The sequence below is a fragment of the Paramisgurnus dabryanus genome, chromosome 24, assembly GCF_030506205.2.
Source record: "Paramisgurnus dabryanus chromosome 24, PD_genome_1.1, whole genome shotgun sequence".
Taxonomy (NCBI): domain Eukaryota; kingdom Metazoa; phylum Chordata; class Actinopteri; order Cypriniformes; family Cobitidae; genus Paramisgurnus; species Paramisgurnus dabryanus.
This window is the reverse complement of record NC_133360.1, coordinates 8,587,729-8,604,364: the sequence shown is the minus strand read 5'-3', so window position 1 is coordinate 8,604,364 and position 16,636 is coordinate 8,587,729.

Genomic DNA, 16,636 nt, shown 5'->3' with positions numbered 1-16,636 from the left:
ACATTGGTTACGCTAACGTTTACTCACCCTTGTGTTTTCATCTCTGAAACACAAAATAAGTTGTTTAGCAGTCTCAAGATAAACAAAATTTTAAAAATTTACATTTGAATATTTTTTTTTTTTAATAGCATGAATGGAAACCATACAATATTTTTTTACTGAAAGGCTAAAAGTTCAGTTTGAAAATCATCTTAAGTTATACTATAAATACGAATGCTGGTGTTACAAACATGCAAAATAAGCACTTAATATAGTACAGTCGCCATTTTTATTTTTACGTTTGTTGTCACATTTAGTAACTTGTAAACAATTTAGCTAGTTGCGATACAGATTTGCGATACCACACACCCAGATACATTTACCTAAACACTTTTTACCTAAGTACTTTTTATATTGGCTACGTTTAAGAAGGTTTGTTGTTTAGTCACCCTTATGTTTTTATTCGCAATTTCACCTCTGAAACACTTAGGAAGAAGTTAAGCAGTGTCATTCTCGAGAAAGAAAGACAAGACTTTCTTTCACTAAGAAAGTTTAATTTGAAAATCATCTCATGTTATACTAGTTATATGAATGCTGGCATTCTCAACATGCACTATAATTAATATAGTAGCAGCGCCATTTTTAATTTGACTTTCGTTGCCACATCTCGTAACTTGCGAAAAGCTACGACACGCGACACAGACAATTTTGCCAGTTGCGACACAGATTTGCGATATCACACACCCAGATAAATAATATTGTAGCGTCGCCATTTTTTATTTGACTTTCGTTGTCACATCTCGTAACTTGCACACAATTTTGCCATTTGCAACACATATTTGCAATACCACACACCCAGATAAATAATATAGTAGCAGCGCCATTTTTAATTTGACTTTTGTTGTCACATCTCTTAATTTGCAAACAGCTGCAACACAGACAATTTTGCAAGTTGCGATCACGATTTGCGATACCACACACCCTGATAAATAATATAGTAGCTGCGCCATTTTTAATTGTACTTTCGTTGTCACATCTTGTAACTTGCAAACAGTTGCGACACAGTTGCGAAAAACAATTTTGCAAGTTGCGATCACGATTTGCGATACCACACACCCTGATAAATAATATAGTAGCTGCGCCATTTTTTATTTTACTTTCGTTGTCACATCTTGTATCTTGCAAACAGTTGCGACACACAATTTTGCCAGTTGCGATACAGATTTGCGATATCACACACCCTGATAAAAAATATAGTAGCTGCGCTATTTTAAATTTTACTTTCGTTGTCACATCTTGTAACTTGCAAACAGTTGCGACACAGAAAATTTTGCCAGTTGCGACACAGATTTGCGAAACCACACACCCAGATAAATAGTATAGTAGCTGCCCCATTTTTTATTTTTCTTTCGTTGTTCCATCTCGTAACTTGCAAACAGTTATGACACAGTTGCGACACACAATTTTGCCAGTTGCGATACAGATTTGCAATACCACACACACTGATAAATAATATAGTAGCGGCGCAATTTTTAATTTTACTTTCGTTGTCACATCTTGTAACTTGCAAACAGTTGCGACACACAATATGGCCAGTTGTGATACAGATTTGCGATACCACACACCCAGATAAAAAATATAGTAGCTGCGCCATTTTAAATTTTACTTTCGTTGTCACATCTTGTAACTTGCAAACAGTTGTGACACAGAAAATTTTGCCAGTTGCGACACAGATTTGCGAAACCACACACCCAGATAAATAGTATAGTAGCTGCCCCATTTTTTATTTTTCTTTCGTTGTTCCATCTCGTAACTTGCAAACAGTTATGACACAGTTGCGACACACAATTTTGCCAGTTGCGATACAGATTTGCAATACCACACACACTGATAAATAATATAGTAGCGGCGCAATTTTTAATTTTACTTTCGTTGTCACATCTTGTAACTTCCAAACAGTTGCGACACACAATTTTGCCAGTTGCGATACAGATTTGCAATACCACACACCCTTATAAATAATATAGTAGCCGCGCCATTTTTTATTTTACTTTCGTTGCCACATCTCAAAACAGCTACGACACAGTTGCATCACAGACAATTTTGCCAGTTGAGACACAGATTTGCGATACCACACACCCAGATAAATAATATAGTAGCGGCGCCATTTTTAATTTTACTTTCATTGTCACATCTCGTAACTTGCAAACAGTTGCGACACAGTTGTGAAAAACAATTTTGCAAGTTGCGATCACGATTTGCGATACCACACACCCTGATAAATAATATAGTAGCGGCGCCATTTTTAATTTTACTTTCGTTGTCACATCTTGTAACTTGCAAACAGTTGCGACACAGTTGCGACACACAATTTTGCCAGTTGTGATAGAGATTTGTGATACCCCACACCCTGATAAATAATATAGTAGCGGCGCCATTTTTTATTTTACTTTCATTGTCACATCTTGTAACTTGCAAACAGTTGCGACACAGTTGCGACACACAATTTTGCCAGTTGGGTTACAGATTTGCAATACCACACACCCTGATAAATAATATAGTAGCGGCCTCATTTTTTTTTTTTTTCGATGTCACATCTCGTAACTTGCAAACAGTTATGACACAGTTGCGACACACAATTTTGCCAGTTGCGATACAGATTTGCAATACCACACACACTGATAAATAATATAGGAGCGGCGCCATTTTTTATTTTACTTTTGTTGTCACATCTCGTAACTTGCAAACAGTTGCGACACAGTTGCGACACACAATTTTGCCAGTTGGGTTACAGATTTGCAATACCACACACCCTGATAAAAAATATAGTAGCGGCGCCATTTTTAAGTTTACTTTCGTTGTCACATCTTGTAACTTGCAAACAGTTGCAACACAGAATATGGCCAGTTGTGATACAGACTTGCAATACCACACACACTGATAAATAATATAGTAGCGGCCCCATTTTAAATTTTACTTTCGTTGTCACATCTCATAACTTGCAAACAGTTATGACACAGTTGCGACAAACATTTTTGCCAGTTGCGACACAAATTTGCGATACCACAAACCCTGATAAATAGTAGCGGCGACATTTTTCATTTGACTTTCGTTGTCACATCTTGTAACTTGCAAACAGTTGCAACACAGTTGCGACACACAATTTTGCCAGTTGCGATACAGATTTGCGATACCACACACCCTGATAAAAAATATAGTAGCGGCGCCATTTTTAATTTAACTTTCGTTGTCACATCTTGTAACTTGCAAACAGTTGCGACACAGAATATGGACAGTTGTGATACAGATTTGCGATACCACACACCCTGATAAATAATATAGTAGCGGCGCCATTTTTTATTTTACTTTCGTTGTCACATCTCATAAGTTGCAAACAGTTGCAACACACAATTTTGCCAGTTGCGATACAGATTTGCGATACCACACACCCTGATAAAAAATATAGTAGCAGCGCCATTTTTTATTTTACTTTCGTTGTCACATCTTGTAACTCGCAAACAGTTTTGACACAGTTGCGACACACAGTTTTGCCAGTTGCGACACACAATTTTGCCAGTTGTGATACAGATTTGCGATACCACACACCCTGATAAATAGTAGCGGCAAATTTTTTTATTTGACTTTCGTTGTCACATCTTGCAACTTGCAAACAATTTTGCCATTTGCGCCACAGATTTGCGATATCACACACCCTGATAAATAATATAGTGGCGGCACCATTTTTTATTTGACTTTTGTTGTTACATCTCTTAACTTGCAAAGAGTTGCGACACAGACAATTTTGCCAGTTGCGACACAGATTTGCGATACCACACACCCAGATAAATAATATAGTAGCTGCGCCATTTTTAACTTTACTTTCGTTTTCATATCTCGTAACTTGCAAACAATTTTGCCATTTGTGACACAGATTTGCGATACCACACACCCAGATAAATAATATAGTAGCTGCGCCATTTTTAATTTTACTTTCGTTGTCATATCTCGTAACTTGCAAACAATTTTGCCATTTGCGACACAGATTTGCGATACCACGCACCCAGATAAATTTATCTAAATATCAATTTAGTACTTATTACGTTGGCTACATTAAAGAATCATCTTTGTTGTTATCACATGATAATAATATACACCTAAATGTTTTATCAAAATACGCGTGCACTATATCACGAAACAATACGTTTGCGTTGTTTTTTGTAAGATTGAAATTTAGATTCGAAACTTTTTCTCTGCAAATGCTCCCGTTATTTCAGTGTTGGTGTCCCCAGCATGCACTATACAGTATACTACCGGTATATACAAACGATAGCACAATGCATTATATAGATACAGTATATACTTTCTTTGTCACTTTAAGAAACTTGTTTAGTGTTGTCTAAAGTGCTCCCCGACTAGTATGAAGTGTCCCAATTCTTCATGACCCCATTTTTTAAGCACTATTCTTGTGCACTATGCGTCTGTCTTTGTTTCTACCCCTCTTTTGTTTCTCCGTCCTTCTGTGTGGCTATAGAAGCAAGCGATTTTCTCCAGAGCAACAGCGTGCCAGTCTACAATGACGACTATGGCGGTCTGAGCATGTGTGTGTGTGTTTAAGGGTCTCAGTTACGGTTAACGTGCTGGGAGATCACATTGGCATGCGGCCTTTGATCCTTTGAGAGTCCTCCGAGTGTCCTCTGGTTTAAGGCAAGGTTTGCGTTGTATAATTAAGTTATAGCTCACAATTGATAAAGGTCAATAGGGTCACAATTTTGGGTTCTTCCACACACACGACACATGGAAGATGGATGTAACTAGGAGGCATTATATATGATAAAGCGCAAAAGGTCATGGGTTTGATCCTGGGGAGCACACTTACTGCTAAAATGTAATTTTAAACTTTAAAGTCACTTTGGATAAAAGCATCTACCGAATGCATAATCATAACTTTGTTAGTTCCCTATGCAGGCTACTCGCTACAGTAGATAGCTCCCCTCTCTAAATCTCTGTTTAGATCCATGTTGGGATACAGATGCAGACGCCACATGCTGTCGGGTCTGGTTTAATAAGGCACTAGAGCAGGAATTCCTTTGAACTTCTCTTTATGATGGAAGCTCCCGGTTTCATTATTTCATTAACATTTCCTGCCTCCGTCTCCGCAAGCCAAAGCATTCATTCAAACCGTCTGCCTTCCTTTTCACGCCCCGAGCTGTTGCACTGTAAGAGAGAAAGCCAAGCTTCTGATTAGGATCAGGTGCGATTTGGTTTATCCTAAAATATTTGAAGTATTTCGAGACTTTGCACAAAGCAAGGTCACAAGAGGCGACCAGTGATGTTAAGTGGACACACACAAAAAAACTGCTGGTTGTATGCTGTCCTGATAGGCTTCAGTGGATTTGTATTTGAGTTCACTTAGAGATATCTGATTAGCAATTCTGTTCCTCTGTATTTCACCTCAAAATATCTTCTTCCCGGCAAAACAAACCTGGTTATAGACTCAAACACGCTGAGTACTGACCCATTTTCGGTATATGGTGGGACTCAGATGACTGAATTAACACTGAAAAGTGTAGACATTTTAGCTGTTTTGACGTGTTTAAACGCAAAGCAACTTTTCGCACAATGCCAAATTGTGTTGGCTTCACAACGTAAGAAAATGAAAACATCTACGTTCTTGTTTTCAATCCAGATGAAATTGAAACATTCAGAGTTTCCAAAACTTTTTGCAACTTTGGTTGCATGTCTGTTCCAAAGCCGGAGTGGTCAATTTGAATTCGTATTCAATATAAAAGGCAACACTGCAGATTTTGGACGCTCTCCAAACATTTGGTCATTTGGCTCTTGCAACATCCAGTCTGGACTGTCGACAGGCGGGGGACTGGGAAAATTCTCCCAAGGCTTGGGCCGGGGCCAGTTACACCCCGAGGGCCTCCAATGGTGGAAGAGAGACCCACCCAAAAAAGATTATTGTGAGGAAAAAACAAAGAAAGAAGAGCTTCATGTTTCATGCATCTGCAATCTTTCCAGAGCCTATCTGTACAGTATATACATTCAGCCCATATGGTAAAAAAACACATTTCTTTGGCCAGAAATATGTTTTAAATATATGCTAAATATATTTTGTTGAAAGTATAGCTTAATTAAATATATTTTTGAATTTATGAAATATATTTAGTTTGAATCTTTATATATATTTTTTGTTTAAAATGTATTGCAGGGGCAAAAATATATTTCTAATTTTACATCCCATATGACAATAAAGTAAGAAATTTGTACAAAGTATAAGTATAAAATGTATAGAATATAAAATGTATAATAATATATTTTATTTTCAGTTAAAAATATATTTAATTAAAATCTTTTCAAACCTTTTGTGTTTACAAGTTTGTAACATACAAAGTTTTTCTTCCAATGTGGCGTGAAAATAAATACATAATATATATTTTATATTTAATATATATAAATATATATAAATATATATTTATTTTTGAAATATATTTCAAAATATATAAAAATGGCCAAAAATATATTGGTAAAAAACATTTTTTGTGTTTCAGTACATATATTTTTTGTCATTTTTTTTTTTTGAAATATATTTAAAATTATATTTGAGATATATATATATATATATGAAGAGTTTCATTGCAAAATGAGATAACTCCTTTTAACATTTTTGTCAAAACATGTTTATTATTATGTTATCATGTTATTATTTTGGTTTTTTGTGCTACTTAGCTGTATTTTTTAAGTTATGAAGGTTTAAATCAAAACAAACCAACTGCAGTTTAATTGATATTAATTGGAATGCACAACCAAAAAACAAGATTTCTGAAAAATGAAAAAAAAAAAAACAGAGTTATCTCGTTTTGCAACAAAACTCTTCATATGTATTTTTTACAAAAAGGCGCTACACATACTGATAAAAATGTATAGCTTAAATATATATATAAAATACACAGCAAGCAATTTTGCATTAAAAGACATAATAGACATCCAAACACAGCCCAGATGTCTAGGCTAAAACAAAATTTTAGCTGTCAGTGAAAATAAATAAATGAAATTAAATAAATAAAGAAATGAAACCAAACATCTGTAATCACTGTTGACTGTTTACATGATGGTAAACCACACATCTCATGTTATTCTGGCAACCAAATTCAAGTTTATTTTGGCTAGAAGTGGGTTACTCATTGCCAGACTATATTGGATCTTAACCTAGACGGTGAAATTATTTTGCTTTGCTGGGTATTGTATTGTAAGTCCTTGGAAAAAAAGTAGCTCAATGGGTAAATAATTGTGTTAGTGCAAAGGCAATAAGTTCGATCCCAGGAATGTACACAAAGAGATATGGGGCGGTTTCCCAGACAGGGCTAATGCAAGTCCAAGATTTAATGCATGTTTGAGCTGCTTTCATTTAAAGATGTCTTGTCCTGACATATCTTAACATATATCAGTGCCATTGTTTTGTCTTAAGATGCAAACTTGCAGTGGAACATATCTTTGTAAACCCTTTAATGTCCTAATATAAGTAAGGCCTAGTTCTGGATTAATCAAAACCCTGTTCGGGAAACCACCCTAAAACGTATATCTTAAATGCATTGTAGGTCGCTTTTGGATAAAAGCATCTGCCAAATTAATAAAATGATAGAGAAACATTGCATTCGATTATTTTAAAATAGTTATAAAACATTTTTTCTGAATGTTCTGCAAAAATATTGCTGTAGAAAACACAATTCACTTAATATGTTTTCGATGTTGATGTTTTGTTTTATTTAAAGTGACCATTATGTGATCAGTGTTTGTTTAAGTTGGACTCTTGACCCTTGATCTTCAGTTTGTTCGTTTTTCTCAGGCTGCTATAACTATGTGTGTTTAACACAGTAAAAAGCCAGTAGTGTGATACCACATTGGTGGATAGTTATTGATAGTAAAGCTCATCATCTAGTAATTTGATTTATTTATTCAGTGTTAAGCCGATCATAAAAACATTCTTCTTTCAATAATATGATACAGTATGAGATCCAGATCCAGCACTCTTATAGCAGTTTGTCATTCAAAAAAATTAACCACTGTATAATTTAGACACACAACATTAAGAATTGTCAACCATGGTGACAATTAAATGAAAAGCTTCATGCTGCGATGCATGTTGGGTATCAACAAATTACAAATCTCATCCTGGACTCCCAGCATGCACTGCGGCATGAATAAATAATTAACATTTGTACTATTGTTTTTTTCACCATTGTTAAGATTCATACTCTGATTCTTGATGTTTGTGTGTCTGAATTTAGCAGTGGTTAATTTTTATGTCCACAAAGTTTCAAATCCTTCAGAATGACAAACTGAAAGTATCACATTATTGACAGAAAAAGATACTTTGATATGTGAGTAAACATTGAATTTAATATCCGCTTTTCTAGATGATGATCTGCACTGTCAAATGCCCACCACCTGTATATAATCGCACTATTGCCTTTTCTTTGCCATAACAAACATTTTTAAGCACACACAGTTATAACAAAAATATGAAAAAAGTCAAGGTTCAAGAAAGTCAAGGTTCTAGAATCCAACTAAAACAAACACTGATCACCATAACTGTGACTTTAAATGAAGCAATCTGAACCTAATAAGTGAAGTGTTTTTTTACACTAATATTTTTATCGAACAGTCAGAAATAATGTTTTATAACAGTTTTAAAATAACAGAATGTAATGTTTCTCTATCATTTTCATAGCAAGAAAATTAATGAGTTTTAAACATTGAGAGATCATTAAAACATGACATTGTTTGAAAATGATAGAATATAACATTTCTCTTACATTCACACAACAAAGAAACGTTCTTATAACATAAAAAACTGGACACTTTTTATGTTCGCTTAACGTTATTTCGCACTCTGGGAACTTTTAATAAACGTTCTTATAACATAAAAAACTGGACACTTTTTATGTTAGCATTACGTTATTTCGTACATGGGAAACGTTTAATAAACATTCTTAAAACATAAAAAACTAGACACTTTTTATGTAAGCATTACGTTATTTTTTACTTTGGAAACTTTAAAAAAACATTCATAGAACTTTTCTCTGTTCGTTGGGTCTTAACTTAAAATAGACAGTGTTTCCATTAATTTTCCTTAAGTAGCAATCTCTTTGGTGCTGAATATCTTCATTATAATATAATTAGCAGGTCTCTAAGCGTTTATCGAATGTGCTTTTATAAAATGTGTTCAAGTGTGGGCGAGTAATGTTATTATGTTTTTTCTACAGCTCTGAGATGCAACATAAGAACATACAAAACTTGCCTCAAGAGAGATGAAAAGACTAAATTGATGCTTTTATGCAAATATTCACTTCTTAGTGCTTTTTAACTTCAGTAAAGAGTATCTTTTTAATAACACAGTCCCATTTACAAATGGAAGAGCTTGCGAAAATGATTTACTTTACTTACTTTGAAAATGTTACACTTTTTAAAAGCATGTTTGTAGCCCAGTTAGTAGAGCATTGCGCTAGCAACACAAAGATTGTGGGTTTGATTCCCAGGGAATGTACATACACTGTTAGAAATAATGGTTGAAAAATGGTCCCTAGCTGTCACTGGGACAGTACCCTTTAAAAAGTTCCAAATATTTACCATTAAGGGCAGTGGTGGGCATTCCTGATCCTGGAAGGCCACTGTCCTGAAAGTCATTTCCAAGTCATCCTGCAGCCTTTGAATAGATTTTTCAGGTGTGTTTGATTAGGGTTGAAGCTAAACTTTGCAGGACAGTGGCCCTCCAGGACCAGGAATGCCCACCCCTGATTTAGGGGGTAACAATATGTACCTTTGAGGTACATATTGAGGGACTTTTTGAAAGAGTACCACCCCAAAAAAATCTTGAAAATTTTTCTTAAACACTAAATAAATAAAAAATTCAAGAAAATTTGTTTGGGCTAAATATGGAAATGTTATAGGTTAACGGTTTGGTTTGTCTATATTTTACCCCTACCGTGAGTTAAAAAAAACCTAGTATATAGGTGTATTATGTTACCATGAGTGTGTGTTTGTGCTTAAGACGCCCCTGATACTAGTCAATAACGTCTTAATGTGCTTTCTCTTTCAAATCCCAAAATCCAAGGTTAATCCAACCTCAGATTCTGACCAAAATCCAACGTTATTCCAATGTCAGATTCCGACCAAAATCCAATGTGAGATTCTGACCAAAATCCAACATTATTCCAACGTCAGATTTCGACAAAAATCCAACGTTAATCCAACGTCAGATTCTGACCAAAACCCCAACGTTAATCCAACGTCAGATTCCGCCAAAATCCAACGTTAATCCAACGTCAGATTCTGACCAAAATCCTAAATTATTCCAACATCAGATTCCGACCAAAATCCAACGACAGATTCTAACCAAAATCCAACGTATTCCAACGTCAGATTCCGACCAAAATCCAATGTTAATCCAACGTCAGATTCCGTCCAAAATCCAACGTTTTTCCAACGTCAGATTCCGACCAAAATCCAACGTTAATCCAACGTCAGATTCTGACCAAAATCCAACGTTAATCCAACGTCAGATTCTAACCAAAATCCAACGTTATTCCAACGTCAGATTCTAACCAAAATCCAACGTTATTCCAACGTCAGATTCTGACCAAAATCCAACATTAATCCAACGTCAGATTCCGACCAAAATCCAACGTTAATTCAAGGTCAGATTCTGACCAAAATCCAACATCAGATTCCAACCAAAATCCAACGTTAATCCAACGTCAGATTCTAACCAAAATCCAATGTTAATCCGACGTCAGATTCTGACCAAAATCCAATGTTAATCCAACGTCAGATTCTGACCAAAATCCAATGTTACACCCAACCAATTGATGCCTACTGCCATTAGTATTCCTTGTAAAAGTCCTGCTTTTGTTTTTCCATATAGTTTTGGCATGTTAGCATCATTACATTGTAACTATTAGCCCACAGCTATAGACATTAACATAAGTGGATAATCCTGTCTGTCCAGGGTTGCTGCACAGACACTTCATGTTGTTTTTAAAATTCGATATTTTAAAAGAGGTGCTTTATAATCTCAGATGTGTCAGAAGCATTTAAAAACGTAATATAAAATGTAAGGTTTGTATTGTCGCGAGAGGCTTCAGTAGATTTGTATGAGCTTTGACATATGGACTTCTAAATACGTTAAGGCAGGGAAAGAAATCGTTCCTAACGTCTTTACCGCTTTGTAGCCTCAGGAAACAGCTTCATTTGTCCTTCTTTCACCGTGGGACTGGCGAGTAGACAGGTTGGAGGAAAATAAAGGCGATGAAATGCATTTTCCGAACTGTGCACCATCACTCAGACCAATAAACGCGAGCACCTGGGGGATTGAATCCATCACAACAGGACATGAGGGCGGGAAAGAGATGTCTGCATGTTAATTGACAAGCATGTTGAGGGAATGAAACCTGATCTATCTAACATTTAATTTATAAAACCCATTGAAAAACCATCACAGGGTGAGAAATACAGAAAGAGAGAGAGACTGGAGGTGAAGTAACTGCAGATAAATTGCAACCTACAGCGCCCCTGTAGTATGATCTAAGATCTATGTCCAGACCTTGCTTTAGATTGCAGAGGCTTGCACATTAACCTCAATGGAGGACCTGAGTGAGAGCAGGACCTGTGTAATAACTCTTCCCATGATGCATAGCAGGGCTCTTCTTCACTGTTTCTCATTACAAACATCTGTCAGTATGAAAACCTCCTGTGTCCTTCAACCTGGTATGTTTTATAATAAATAACAGGGTCATAAATCTGAGGATTTATGAATATGAGATGCTGTCATTTTATTTTACACAAAAAATAAAACAAACGATGTTGCAATGATTGCACACAAGCTGTTTACTTTGACCTGGCACAAATATCGATCAATAAAATCTTTACGACTCTCGCTACAGTTAAATCTGACCCACAAAAATCTATGTAAATAAATAAACCTGCAGAAACTTAGACCTACAGAACCGAACAAGATGCAACAAATCACATTTGATTCATTCTTAATAGAGTAAAAAGAAATGTGACACAAAAGATACGAACGTTTTCAAGAAGTAGAAAGTGAAAGAAATGGAGAAATTAGGAGAACATTGGACAGACAAAAGCGATTAAGATTGGGGGATGGCCGTAGTTGTTCAACATGGGCTCTGAAAGAAAAGAGAAAGAGAGTGAGAGAGATAAATTGGTACGGACCTTGAAAAAGATGAAAGACCCTTAGAGTATATGAGAGGCCCCATACAGCAGGACTCTTAACACTGGGGCTATTTCTGTTGTTTGATATTGCCCACAAACCTTCTATGATTGCCCCCCTCCCCCTAAACATTGTATAGGTGGGACGGCTTCCAACACGTCGCTATGGCAACGTGGAGTGGTCCACTGATGGGTGTGTAATAGCATTTCAGAGACGAACAGACGGATTAATCTAACATTCACTGTTACAAAGTTGTAATGACTGTATGTGGTGGATGGATGGATGGATGATGGACGGATGGATAGATCTGTGTGCTGAAATGCACATGTGCAGAGAGCTGTGGAGGATTCTACAAGGTTCCAGAGGCAGGTGGACACTGACATGTGACCCTGTGGAACCAGGGTCAAAGGTCAATAAGGTCACAGAGGGTCAATGTACTCATAAGTATATGGCCCAAGCAAAGGAATACAGCTCTGATTAAAAATAAAAGGTTTACACACATCCATCCTGGCTGTATGTCTTTCTATCCTCCTGTCTGTCTGTCTGTCTATCTATCCTGTCTGTCTGTCTTTCTGTTTGTCTGTCTATATGTCTGTCTATCTATCCTGTATATTTGTCTGTCTGTCTGTCTGTCTGTCTGTCTATTTGTCCTGTCTGTCTGTCTGTCTGTCTGTCTGTTTGTTTGTTTATCCTGTCTGTCTGTCAGTCCATCTACCCTATCTGCCTGTCTGTCTGTTTATCCTGTCTTTCTGTCTATCCTGCATTTTTATGTGCCTGTCTGTCTGTCTGTCTGTCTGTCTGTCCGTCTGTCTATCCTATCTGTCTGTCTATCCTGTATTTTTCGTTTGTCTGTCTGTCTGTCTATCCTGTCTGTCTGTCTGTCTGTCTGTCTGTCTGTCTATCCTATCTTTCTATTTATCCTATCTGCCTGTCCATCTATCCTGTCTGTCTGTCTATCTGTTTATTCTTTCTGTCTGTCTGTCTGTCCATCTATCTTGTCTGTCCATCTACCCTGTCTGTCTGTCTGTCTGTCTATCATGTCTATCTGTCTGTCTGTTTATCCTGTTTGTCTGTCCATTTATTTTGTCTGTCTGTCTGTCTATCCTGTCTGTCTGTCTGTCCATTTATTTTGTCTGTCTGTCTGTCCTTCTGTTTATCCTGTTTGTCTGTCTGTCTGTCTGTCTGTCTGTCTGTCTGTCTGTCCATCTATCTTGTCTGTCTGTCTATCCTGTCTGTCTGTTCATCTATCCTGTCTGTCCATCTACCCTGTCGTTCTGTCTATCCTGTCTGTCTGTCTGTCTGTCTATCCTGTCTGTCTATTTATCCTATCTGCCTGTCCATCTGTCCTGTCTGTCTGTCTATCTGTTTATCCTTTCTTTCTGTCTGTCCATCTATCTTGTCTGTTCATCTACCCTGTCTGTTTGTCTGTCTATCATGTCTATCTGTCTGTCTGTTTATCATGTCTGTCTGTCTGTCTGTCTGTCTATCCTGTCTGTCTGTCTGTCTGTCTGTCTGTTTGTCTGTCTGTCTGTCTGTCTGTCTGTCTGTCTGTCTGTACATTTATTTTGCCTGTCTGTCTGTCCTTCTGTTTATCCTGTTTGTCTGTCTGTCTGTCTGTCTGTCTGTCTATCCTGTCTGTCTGTTCATCTATCCTGTCTGTTTATCTACCCTGTCTGTCTGTCTATCTGTTTATTCTTTCTGTCTGTCTGTCCATCTATCTTGTCTGTCCATCTACCCTGTCTGTCTGTCTGTCTATCATGTCTATCTGTCTGTCTGTTTATCCTGTTTGTCTGTCCATTTATTTTGTCTGTCTGTCTGTCCTTCTGTTTATCCTGTTTGTCTGTCTGTCTGTCTGTCCATCTATCTTGTCTGTCTGTCTATCCTGTCTGTCTGTTCATCTATCCTGTCTGTCCATCTACCCTGTCTGTCTGTCTGTCTGTCTGTCTGTCTGTCATGTCTATCTGTCTGTCTGTTTATCCTGTCTGTCTGTCTGTCTGTCTGTCCTGTCCTGTCCTGTCCTGTCCTGTCCTGTCCTGTCCTGTCCTGTCTGTCTGTCTGTCTGTCTGTCTGTCTGTCTGTCTGTCTGTACATTTATTTTGCCTGTCTGTCTGTCCTTCTGTTTATCCTGTTTGTCTGTCTGTCTGTCTATCCTGTCTGTCTGTTCATCTATCCTGTCTGTCCATCTACCCTGTCTGTCTGTCTGTCTGTTTATCCTGTCTGTCTATTTATCCTATCTGCCTGTCTGTTTATCCCCTCTGTCTGTCCATCTATCCTGTCTGTCTATTTATCCTATCTGCCTGTCTGTTTGTCCTTTCTGTCTGTCTGTCTGTCTGTCTGTCTGTCTGTCTGTCCATCTACCCTGTCTGTCTGTCTGTCTATCATGTCTATCTGTCTGTCTGTTTATCCTGTCTGTCTGTCCATTTATTTTGTCTGTCTGTCTGTCTGTCCTGTCTGTCTGTCTGCCCATTTATTTTGTCTGTCTGTCTGTCCATCTACCCCGTCTGTCTGTCCTTCTGTTTATCCTGTTTGTCTGTCTGTCTGTCTGTCTGTCCATCTATCTTGTCTGTCTGTCTATCCTGTCTGTCTGTTTATCATGTCTGTCTCTCTGTTTATCCTGTCTGTCTTTCTATCCTGTATTTTTTGTTTGTCTGTCTGTCTGTCTATCTATCCTGTCTGTCGGTCTATCCTGTATTTTTGTTTGTCTGTCTCTCTATCTATCCTGTCTGTCTGTCTATTTATCCTGTCTGTCTATCCTGTCTGTCTGTCCGTCTATCCTTTATTTTTAGTTTGTTTGTCTGTCTGTCTATCTATCCTGTCTGTCTGTCTATTTATCCAGTCTGTCTGTCTTTCTGTCCATCTACCCTGTCTGTCTTTTTGTCTATCTATCTATTTTGTCTGTCCTGTCTTTTCTGTCTGTCTGTCTGTCTGCCTGCGTGATTATCAATAGTTTGTGATGAAATTTCAAATGTAATTCTGTAGTTAAGTGTCTATAACATCAGCAATGGCAATGAATGAATTATGTCGCCCGCTGTGAGTATCGTGTAGAAACCCGTCGTGCCATCCGTCTGACCGACAGGACCGATCAAGGACAGCTGGTCCATCATCACACCCCTCCACCCGCTCACTCTCCTCCAGAATGCGTTACAATCATGTCAAAACCGAACTGACAGCACTTCACCCTTAAATATAAAGCCTGAGAGCATCTCTCGGAGCTAAAATAATTATTCTATGCTTTTATGTGTGATCAAAAATGCTTTTCTGGTCTCATCATATACAAACATCCCTGCTGACAGCTGCTACGTTTGCTGTGTAATTCTCTCTCTCTCTCTCTCTCTCTCTCTCTCTCTCTCTCTCTCTCTCTCTCTCTCTCTCTCTCTCTCTCTCTCGGCTGGCAGGGAGTCGCTGCCCCATGTTTTGTCCTGACAAATTCTCCATCTGGCATCAATTATATGACAGAACCCCAGTAAATTAAAAGGCTTAAAACATTTAGCTTCCTTATAAACACCCACGTTTTACATTACAATGCAATACGGTTTTAACTTTAACATAATTTGCAAATGAAATGTCTGGCAAATTTGAGAGACATATCAGTTGTGACAGTTATTAATGGTGTACTATTAAAACCTTATTAACTTTGAGTGATGGAGTCATTTTGAAATGACAGCTACTGTCTTAATTACATGGAAATGAGACAAATACAGACAATAAATAACACGTTGAAATGAACAAAAAATCCTGCTCTGCAATGTGATTCTCACTTATGTGAATTTATTAGATATCTAATATCAAATAATACTGCAGTAATAACTATACAGCACAGTGATGATAAAATCACATTTTACACAAAATTGGATTATGCAAAATAATCATATTTATTTCTGATGGCATATACGTGCAACTAATCTGATGACATGATGTTAGAGTTTTAAATATGTGAAATATTTATCATTGCATAATGCATATTTCCTTTCAAAGTAAAATAACACATAACAGAATATTGACACTGAGCATTCAGACTTTATAATAAAGATATGCAAACAGTTTTCCTCATTTATATATATTTTAATTAATTTATTATAATTTAAATGTATCCAAATGAGAGAGAGAGCGTTTTAATATTAATTACTAAATAACAATCCTTTTTTATTGTCTTTCGCTTAGGTTAAAATAACAGTTTTGATAATATTTTAATAAAAAAATACAAAATTGCTGAGGTTTGCCATTTTTTATATATTAAAAAGCATAAATTATTATTACGAAATAGCCAGAATATAGCGTGCACTGCCCAGTATGCAGTAGTACGATGGCGCCATCTGGTGTTTCTTTGAGGAGTTGCACTATTTTGTAATTGTTGTCAATTGATGGCCATTTAAAATTGTCCGACAGATACACACAAGACCAAAAAAAAATACTGTAGCATACTTA